General features: G+C 47.7%; 1 pseudogene; it reads left to right on the forward strand.

Moving 5' to 3' along the window:
• Positions 1 to 4,576: 4,576 nt before the first annotated feature.
• LOC136373249 (olfactory receptor 14A16-like) lies at positions 4,577 to 5,511 on the forward strand (annotated as a pseudogene).
• Positions 5,512 to 9,219: the final 3,708 nt, after the last annotated feature.

The following is a 9,219-nucleotide window of genomic DNA, read 5'->3' on the forward strand; positions in this document are numbered from 1 at the left end:
CTTGCCCCATAGATTTCTCTACCCCACAGATTTTCTGACCCCATTTCTCTCCCACAGATTCCCTGCCCCACATCTTTTCCTGCCCCACAAATCTCTGCCCCATAGATTTGCTGCCCCCCGATTTTCTCCCTGAGCTCTGCCTTACACATTTTCCTGCCCCATAGATCTCTGCCCCACACATTCCTGCCCCACACATCCTGCCCCACATCCTGACCCCGTTTCTCTCCCCCAGCTTTCCCCTGTTGCAAAGGGTCCCTTAGTAATGGGAGGTCGGACAGAGCAAACGACACGTCTAAACTGATTCAGTTATCATGTCGTTCTCCCCTTTATTGTTTACCGCAACGACTTTTATACATCCACAGCATAGTTGCAAATTACAGAGCATATGAAATATGTAAACAATCTTTGCCTTAAGGTGGCTACGGTCTTAGAGCTACAATTCTACATATCAAATCTCGTTATTCCCTGATACACCTTAATATGAGAAGTGAATTTTTGCTGCGCCACAACTGAGAATTTCTTCTGCGCCACAGAGGCCTGCAGTCCCTACAGGCCCAAGGGGCCCACAGGCCTTACGGGCCAAAGGGCTCAGTCTGGAATTGCTCAAGCCTCACTCCAAATGCAAATCATGTCCTCGATCTCGAAGAAACTCCGTTACATTGCCCCACACAATCCCTGCCCCATTCCTGCCCCACACATTGCTTACACCTGATTCTGGGTGTTTGGATTTATCTTGGTGTGGTGGTTTAGCATGAATGTAAAGGGTTGTTTTTTTTTTTCTAAGGAAGTTTTAGCATAGATTGAATAGATTGACCACTTGGCTGATGAATGGGAGTGCTTTTTATGCTTCTGGAAACATAGTCTTGAATTACAAGTCTCAAGTGACTTGGCTCTTTTTTTTTTGCTGGTAAGGAGCTAATATCACTTTGTAAGTCAGAAGTTCGGGCTGGGCCCCCCGGGGCCAGGCCTGGCCAGGCCTCAGAGGGGACTCTTGCCTGTGGGACAGCAGCCAGGGTTGGCCGTGTCCCCTCTGTCTCTTCTTTCTGGCTCTTCCAATGGGGAGAGGAGAACTGCAGATTTTAAATCAGTAGTGTTGGCCCTGCGCCAGGAGCCTCTGGATCAAAGAAAGAGAAAACTTTTTGAGAACTTTCCTCTGGAGCTCCAGGGAGCTAATCTAGGTTTGAATTGCTTAAATCTGACTAGGGGTGGAAGATGGTTGTTCATTAGTGTTCTTGAGCATACTTCCTTTTCCCCTTTTTTCTCTGTCACTTGCAGTCTTGAAGTTCTGGGAGTCAGCTGAAGAAGAAAAAAAAACTTTGGGCAAAGACTTTAACCCTTTTTTTTCCTCCATGGAAGACAGAGTGATTTGAAATGTAAAAAGACAAAGTCAGTAAAAGAACTGAAAAAGACTACTGGAAGATGAGATAGAAGAAGTGAACATTTTTGACTACACTTCTCTAGATGTAAAATATGAGGAAATGGACTGTTTTTGTAATATCCTAATGCTGCTTGGGGGAATGCAAGTTCTAGCCAAAGGGTGGTGTATATTGATATACATGGGTTTTAATTGAGAATTTTGAATAGAGTATGTCCCCGGCTCCTGGGAAAGAATAAAAAAGTCTTTATTTCTTTTGAGATAAAGGCAATTTTAAAGATTAAAAAAAAAAAATCTTGGTTTTGTACTAGAAAAGCATTCTTAAGACAATACTCCAAACATGCAGAAACCCATAAACAGCTTGGGAAACTGTTATATGGGTAGAACTGCACAGAATCTGCAGAAATTCCGGGCAGTTGCAAATCTGTGGCCTTGAAAGCCACCCGACCTTTTCTTGTGGCGTGTTCTCCATAACTCTAGAGAGGCTCCTCTCCCAAGGTGATGTAGGATCGTGTTTAAATGGTAGCAACTAACTGAAAATCATAGTTCTCTCTCTGTATTAAGTAAAAAAGTAAACAGTTTAAAGGGGAGGAGGGAGAAGGTGTTTGAATGTCTGTCCTGGTTTGGAATAAATTAGGGAAGAACCTCCAAAAGGAGTCCCCTAAACCAAACCTCCACCACCCCTTCCCCCCCCAGCCCTGGGTTCGGGAAGGAAAATACCTTGGAGGAAAAGTGGAAAAAACGGTTTATTGAAAAAAAAAAAACACTCCCCAACACCGAATAGTGGGAAAGACGGGTTACTGTGATGATGAGGAGGGTGCTGACGCATCTCTGGCAGGCCCGGGACTTCTCCAACTTCTCAGGTCAGGTCAGGTCCGCAGCCGGTTCAAACCTTGGGGGGGGGGGGGGGGGGAGAAGGAAGGAGGGAAAAAAAAAACCAAACAGAAGCAGCGGGGGGAAAAAAAACGGCGGCAGGGGCAGCCGGAGAGCAAAGCAAAGCAAAGCAAAGCGAAGAAGGCAAAAGCAGCCGAGCTAGCAAAAGCAAGAGCCGAAACAGGAAAGAAAGAAAAAAAGAAAAACTGCAGGCACCCGCCCAAGAGGGAGGGATTCAGCTGCGAGGCATAACAATGTATCCAAGATATGGGATGGATATATGGGATAGGAGGCAGGTCAACCCAGAACAATGTCTCATTTTTTTGTCTCTCTCTTTTTTTTCTTTAGTGTATGATAATAAAATCTATCTATTTTTACTTTTAAGTTATGCCTGTTTCACCTTTTTCTCCCAAAATCCTATCTCCTAGCTAATAAACAAAATTTAGCAAATGTAAAACCACGACATAAATAGTACATTAATCGAAAAACTCAAACTAAAACCACAACACTTGGGCTTGTCAGCTGAGTCATGAACAAGCCAACTCAGCTCCTGAACTCTCAATGCATGTTTGAAACACTTCCCCAGAAAGACAAGGTAGTAATTATTCCAAAGGAAAAATTGCAAATGGAGGGTAACGGTTGCTGGGGAATTTCCTTGGGTATTATGGATCTCAGGCATATGGACTTTTGGAGGTGGAATCCCAGTTTCAGCCTTGGGCACCTGTAGGAGAAGAGGGGTCCTTATCCATAGCAAGGAAAGCCTGGTGCCCCAGCGTGTCAGGTGCAGACAATGAACTGTTCAGGGAATGAGCAGCAAGTCCCCTCTGCCCCTGCCCTCACATTCACAGTGGCAGCAGCTGCAGGTGAAAGTTGTCTCAGGATGGTGAGGGGACAGAGCAGCCCCAGGTGAGAGCTGTAAAGGAGAATGAGGGGGCAGTTCCTGCTAGGGCTGCTGAATAGAGGACCCTCTGTTCCCTTTGGCAAGGAGCTATGGGAGGAGAGGATCTCATTCTGGTTTCCTAGAAATGTCTTATGAAATGCTGGTGGGAGCCTCTCACAGGGTTTTGGGGAGCACTTGGATGTGGAATGTTGCTTCAGGAGGTGTTGAGGGACCAACCTTTGTGCTGAGCAGCAGCAGTAGGTGAGCCAGTGTTGGTTTGTAGGGGGAACTTTTCTCCTTTCTCTTTTTGGTTCCATCTTGCCAATTCTTCCCTGGTGCTCCCAGAAGAAAAAGGGGATTATGAGGACAAAAGGAGTTGAAATTGAGGGAAGAAACTCCTCTTCTGTTATTGTCTGTGTTTAACCTGGGAGGAGTCCTTCACCTGGGATTCTAATTAGTGGTACTTAAATGTGGTTTTTATTCAACATTATGTTCTTTGGTGCTATATAGTGTTTTATTTTTCTGGTATTATTTATTATGTGTAATTTGGTTTTTGAGTGAAAATAATTTTATGGATGGGCTAGTTTGTATTTGAGGTAGAATTAATTTAAGTAGCTTTTTTTTGATAGATTTCTGATATGTGTTATGGGGGTTTTGTTTATTGTATGTAGGGATTCAGATTGGGTAAGGCCAGCCTGGGTGGTCAGAATTTGGGTGTTTTGTTATATGCAGTTTTAAAATTTTTTAAAGCTTTTTCTGTTTAGTGCTTTTAAATAATTTATTGTGTAGCTTTATTTTGCTAGTAGAAGGTGTATGATGAGGGATATGGTGTATTTATTTCATGTTAGGTTTCTTAGTTTACACGTTGATCAGATTGGTTTTGAACTGAGTTTTGTTGTTGAATTTTTTTTGTGGGATCCTTTATTTTTCAAGGGTATGTTTCCTAAAGTTTACAATGGTGTAACTGGCTGCAGTATGAGGTATAGGGGAGGTTTTTATTTATTTAGTGCAGCTTATCATGGTGAGTGTTTAGTGTTTGTTTTGGTGTGTTTGAGGTAATATGATGTAGTTAATTTCTTAGGATTTCCTAATGTTTATAATTGCTATCACCCCTGGAACAGAGAGAACGCTGCAAGCAGATCTGAAGGCCACGGTGGAGGGTTCTGTGGCTTTGCTTGCAGCAGGACGCCTCTGTGCTTTCTGACCTCTCTACAAACAGAAGTCTGTGTAGCATCCCTCGTGTGTTCAGGCTGAGAGAAATGCTGAAGATGAGACAGTAATTCAACAGTAGCAGAAACCTGAACTGAAAAAAATTAGTAAAGTTCCCTCACAGGAAGTGAAGTGATTTTGAGGGGATTCCAAAAACAATATATAGGATTGACTCAGAGAAGTTGCTCCCAGCTTGTCAATGTCTTCTTTCAACAGTCCCCAATGCCCAGAGTGAAGAAATGTCCAACAGCAGCTCCTTTAGCCACTTCCTTCTGCTAACATTGGCAGACACGTGGCAGCTGCAGCTCCTGCACTTCTGCCTCTTCCTGGGCATCTCCCTGGCTGCCCTCCTGGGCAACGGCCTCATCATCAGTGCCATAGCCTGCGGCCATCATCTGCACACCCCTATGTTCTTCTTCCTGCTCAACCTGACCCTCAGCGACCTGGGCTCCATCTGCACCACTGTCCCCAAAGCCATGCACAATTCCATCTGGGACACCAGGACCATCTCCTATGCAGGATGTGCTGCACAGCTATTTATGTTTGTCTTCTTCCTTGAGTCAGAGCTTGCCCTGCTCACCGTCATGTGCTATGACTGCTACGTGTCCATCTGCAAATCCCTGCACTACGGGACTCTCCTGGGAAGCAGAGCTTGTGCCCACATGGCAGCAGCTGCCTGGGCCTGTGCTTTTCTCTACACTCTGCTGAACATAGCAAATACATTTTCCCTTCCTCTGTGCCAGGGCAATGCCCTGGGCCAGTTCTTCTGTGAAATACCACAGATCCTTTAAGCTCTCCTGCTCCAAATTCTACCTCAGGGAACTTGGGCTTATTGCTGTTAGTGTCTGTTTAAGTTTTGGCTGTTTTGTGTTCACTGTTTTCTCATATGTGCAGATCTTCAGGGCTGTGCTGAGGATCCCCTCTGAGCAGGGACAGCATAAAGCCTTTTCCATCTGCCTCCCTCACCTGGCCATGGTCTCCCTGTTTTTCAGTACACCAGCCTTTGCCTACCTGAAGCCCCCCTCCATCTCCTCCCCATTCCTGGATCTGACACTGTCAGTTCTGTACTCAGTGGTGCCTCCAGCCCTGAACCCTCTCATCTACAGCCTGAGGAACCAGAAGCTCAAGGCTGCAGTGTGGACACTGATCACTGGACAATTTCAGAGACACTAAACTGCTGGCCAATTTCTGCAAATCACTTGTAATAAAAATAATCTTTGATAGCACTTGGTTTGGTTGTCAGGTTTTTATTCTTTTAGTTTTCAGTGATATTCACAAAGCAAGGCCCTTTTTGTTTTGTTTCTCTCCACTTTTTCTGTGGCCACAGACTGTGTCAATGAGGGGCTGTGCTCTCAGTAGCTTTAAATGAAATAAAGGATCTCCCAACAAAGTTTTCCCTCGACACCCCGTTTTGTTCCCTTCTCTGGAGCTGCAGCAGCAATGTCTGTGTGCAGAGCTGGGGGCAGATCAGGGCTGGCACAGCATCTGTGCCCAGGAGCAGCAGCCCTTGGTGTTGCCAGTGCTGCTCCCATGGCCCTGCCTCGCTGCCCTCCTGGCCCTGGTGTTGCTGTAGGGCCTGAGTGCTTTTGGGGCTGGGCACAGGGCTGGGGGTGGCAGTGCCGGGGCTGCAGCAGGGACAGGCCATGGACACTGCTGGGGCAGTGCTGACACCTCAGGGCAGGGCCTAGAGGCTCCAGGCTCCTCGCCCGGGCTCTCTCAAGAACATGCCCAAGCCAATGCTCAGCACAGAAAAGCCCCATGAGCAGCCCCAGGGTGGCTGTGGGAAGGCTAGGGGCAAACAGCATCACACCATGGGAACATCCCTTGGGCAGCAGGATCATCCTGCAAGTGCTTCAGGAATTGTCTGCAGGCTGCTGCAGTGCCTTGTACTGTTCCCTTGCCAGAGGCACTGCAGGCCGGGGGGACACATCTGTGCTGGTGTGTCTGGGTGTGGGGCTCCCTGTTCTGGGCAATGAGGAGGGGCTGAAGAGGCTCTGTAGGACTGACAGGATGGGCTTTGGGTCTGTGAGGAGAAGCTGAGGGACCTGGGCTGCGGGACCTTCTGAAGAGGAGGCCCAGGACTCATCCTTCAACTTCTCCAAGGGTGGTTTCAGAGAATCACAGAATCATCAGGGTTGGAAAAGACCTTGGAGATCATCAAGTCCAACCGGTGCCCTAACACTACCTTGTCTCCCCTGAGCTTCCTCTTCTCCAGGATAAACAATCCCAGCTCCCTCAGCCACTCCTCACAGGACTTGTGTTCCAGACTCCTCAACAGCCTTGTTGCCCTTCTCTGGACATACTCCAGCCCCTCCATGTCCTTCCTAAATTGGGGGGCCCAGAACTGGACACGGTTGTCGAGGTGTGGCCTCAGCAGTGCCAAGCACAGGGGAAGAATCACTGCCCTGCACCTGCTGGCCGCACCATTCCTGATCCAGGCCAGGTGCCATTGGCCTTCTTGGCCACCTGGCCACACTGCTGGCTCATGTCCAGCCTGCTGTCCATCAGTGCCCCATATCCCTTTCTGCCTGGCTGCTGTCCAGCCACTCTGTCCCCAGCCTGTAGCACTGCAGGGGTTGTTGTGGCCAAAGTGCAGGATCCCGTCCTTGGTCTTGTTAACCCTCACATTGTTGCATTTGGGCCCTGGATCCAGCCTGTCCAGGTCTCTCTTCAGAGCCCTCCTACCCTCCAGCAGATCCACACTCACACCCCACTTGGTGTCATCTGCAAAGTTGCTGACGGTGGACTCAATCCCCTCATCCAGATCATCAATGCAGATCTTGAAATCCACGCTGGCTGGGTCTGATCCCTCAGCCATCCTGTGGGTGCCATGTGATGGCACTCAAGGTGATCTGTTCCATTCCCTTGCCAGGCACCGAGGTCAGGCTGACAGGCCTGGAGTTGCCCAGATCCTCCTTTCATCTCTTCTTGGGGATGGGCTCACATTGGCACCTCCAGTCCTCTAGGACCTTCCCGGGGAGCCAGGACTGATGAGAAATGATGGAGAGTAGCTTGGGGAGCTGATTCACCAGCTCCTTCATCCCCCTAGGATAAATCCCATCTGGTCCCAGAGACACCTGTGAGCATCTGAGTGGCTCAGCAGGTCACTAGCTGCTTCCTTCTGGATTACAGGGGAGCTCTTTTGCCCCCTGTCCCCATCCACCAGCTCAGGAGAACACTTGTCCATGGGACAACCAGTCTTATTGTTGAAAACTGAGGCAAAGAAGGGGTTAAGTACCTGTTGGGGGTTAGGTTTGTTCCTTTTTACTCTAAAGAATTTTTCCCCCATAAGTTACCAAGGAAACTAAGTGTTGAATACTTAACACTACTTAACAAAACCCAAAGGTGTGGTCAAATCTTGGAGGGGGAGATAACTCGAGTTTTGGGGCAGGTGAAGGACAGAGCTTGAGGCAGCTTGGTACTCTGTTTTTCAGTGTTTGAGGAGAGAACACGGCTGAGTTGCTGCTTGCTGCTAGAAGAGTTCACTCTCTCTGGAGGGATCCAGTCCTAGGAAATCTACCATCATCTGCTCACCCTGGAATTCTGAGCTTCTCTGCCGCCCTGCAAGAGTTGGGCCAGCCCTGCCCCACCATCCTGTTTTCATCGGCACTGCTCCTCTTGATACAGCGTGACCCCTCATCTCCCTGCCCTGCTGGGACACCTTGCCCCTGCCTGCCGAGATATCCTGCCATCCCAGCTACCAGCCTGGGACTTTTCCACTGTTCCAGCTTGGTGCTCTGAGGATCCCACAAAGGCACCAAGACCAAACTGTCCTGAGTTTTTGTGAAGCAAAGCCCTCGAAGTTCTTAGTACTGATTTTGTTATTAATGCTGTACTTGTTGCTTTTTATTTGCTTTGTTATACATACTAATAAAGAACCACTATTTCTATTCCCAAATATTTTGCCTAAAAGCTTTTAACTGCAAATTTATAATAAAAAAAAAATGAGAGGGGGTGGTTTACATTCTCCATTCCAAGGGAACTCCAGCTTTTCCCTAGCAGATACCTGTCTTCCCAAACCAAAACAGTACCTCAGACTTATCCTCATCTTCAGTTACTATATTCCCCTCACCATATCCAATAAAGAATGGAGGCTGTCCTTTACCCCTCCTTTTGCCATTAATGTGTTTATATAAAATAATTTGTATTATCCTTCACAGAAGCAACCTGGTTAAGCTCTAATTGAGCTTTCAACTCTCTAATATTTTTTCTGCATGACCTGAAAAAATCCTTAAATATTACCTGATTTACCTGCCTTTCTGTCAAAAGGTGATGCACCTTTTCCCCTGAGTTCCTGCAAAAGCTCTGTGCCCAGCCAGGCCAGTCATTTCCCTTGCTAGCTCACTTTTTGGCTCAGAGGGACAGGCTGTTCCCAGTCTTTACAGTTTCTTTCTTGAAGTGTGCCCATCCTTTCTGGACATCCTTATTTTTAAGTGCTCTTTCCCTTAAAATATTTTGTACCTGATTTGGCACCCCCCCAAATCTGCATCCTGAATAGGTCAGTGTCTGCTCTCCATATGCCCAGTGTAGAAGTTTTTGATGCCCCTCCTTCTTTCACGCAATATCTAAAACACTATAATTTCATGGTCACTGTGCCCTAAACAGCCTCTGACCACCACCCATCTCCCACCAGCCCTTCTCTGTTTGTTAACAGCAGGAGACAGAGCTTTGCTTGGCAGTGGGAAGAGAAGGGAACCTCCCAAAATGCAGCTTGGAAGGTTCAGCCCGGAGGTGAGGAAAAAGAAAAGTCCCTCCCAGTGTAGAATTTTGGTGCAGGAGATGTCCCAGCATGAGGCTGGGCCATGCCCTGGCTCTGTGTGCCAGGAGCTGGCAGCGCTGGGTGCAGGGAGGGCACAGCAATGCTGGGCTGACAAAGGCTGGG

This window comes from Sylvia atricapilla, chromosome W (assembly GCF_009819655.1).
Source record: "Sylvia atricapilla isolate bSylAtr1 chromosome W, bSylAtr1.pri, whole genome shotgun sequence".
NCBI classification, from domain to species: domain Eukaryota; kingdom Metazoa; phylum Chordata; class Aves; order Passeriformes; family Sylviidae; genus Sylvia; species Sylvia atricapilla.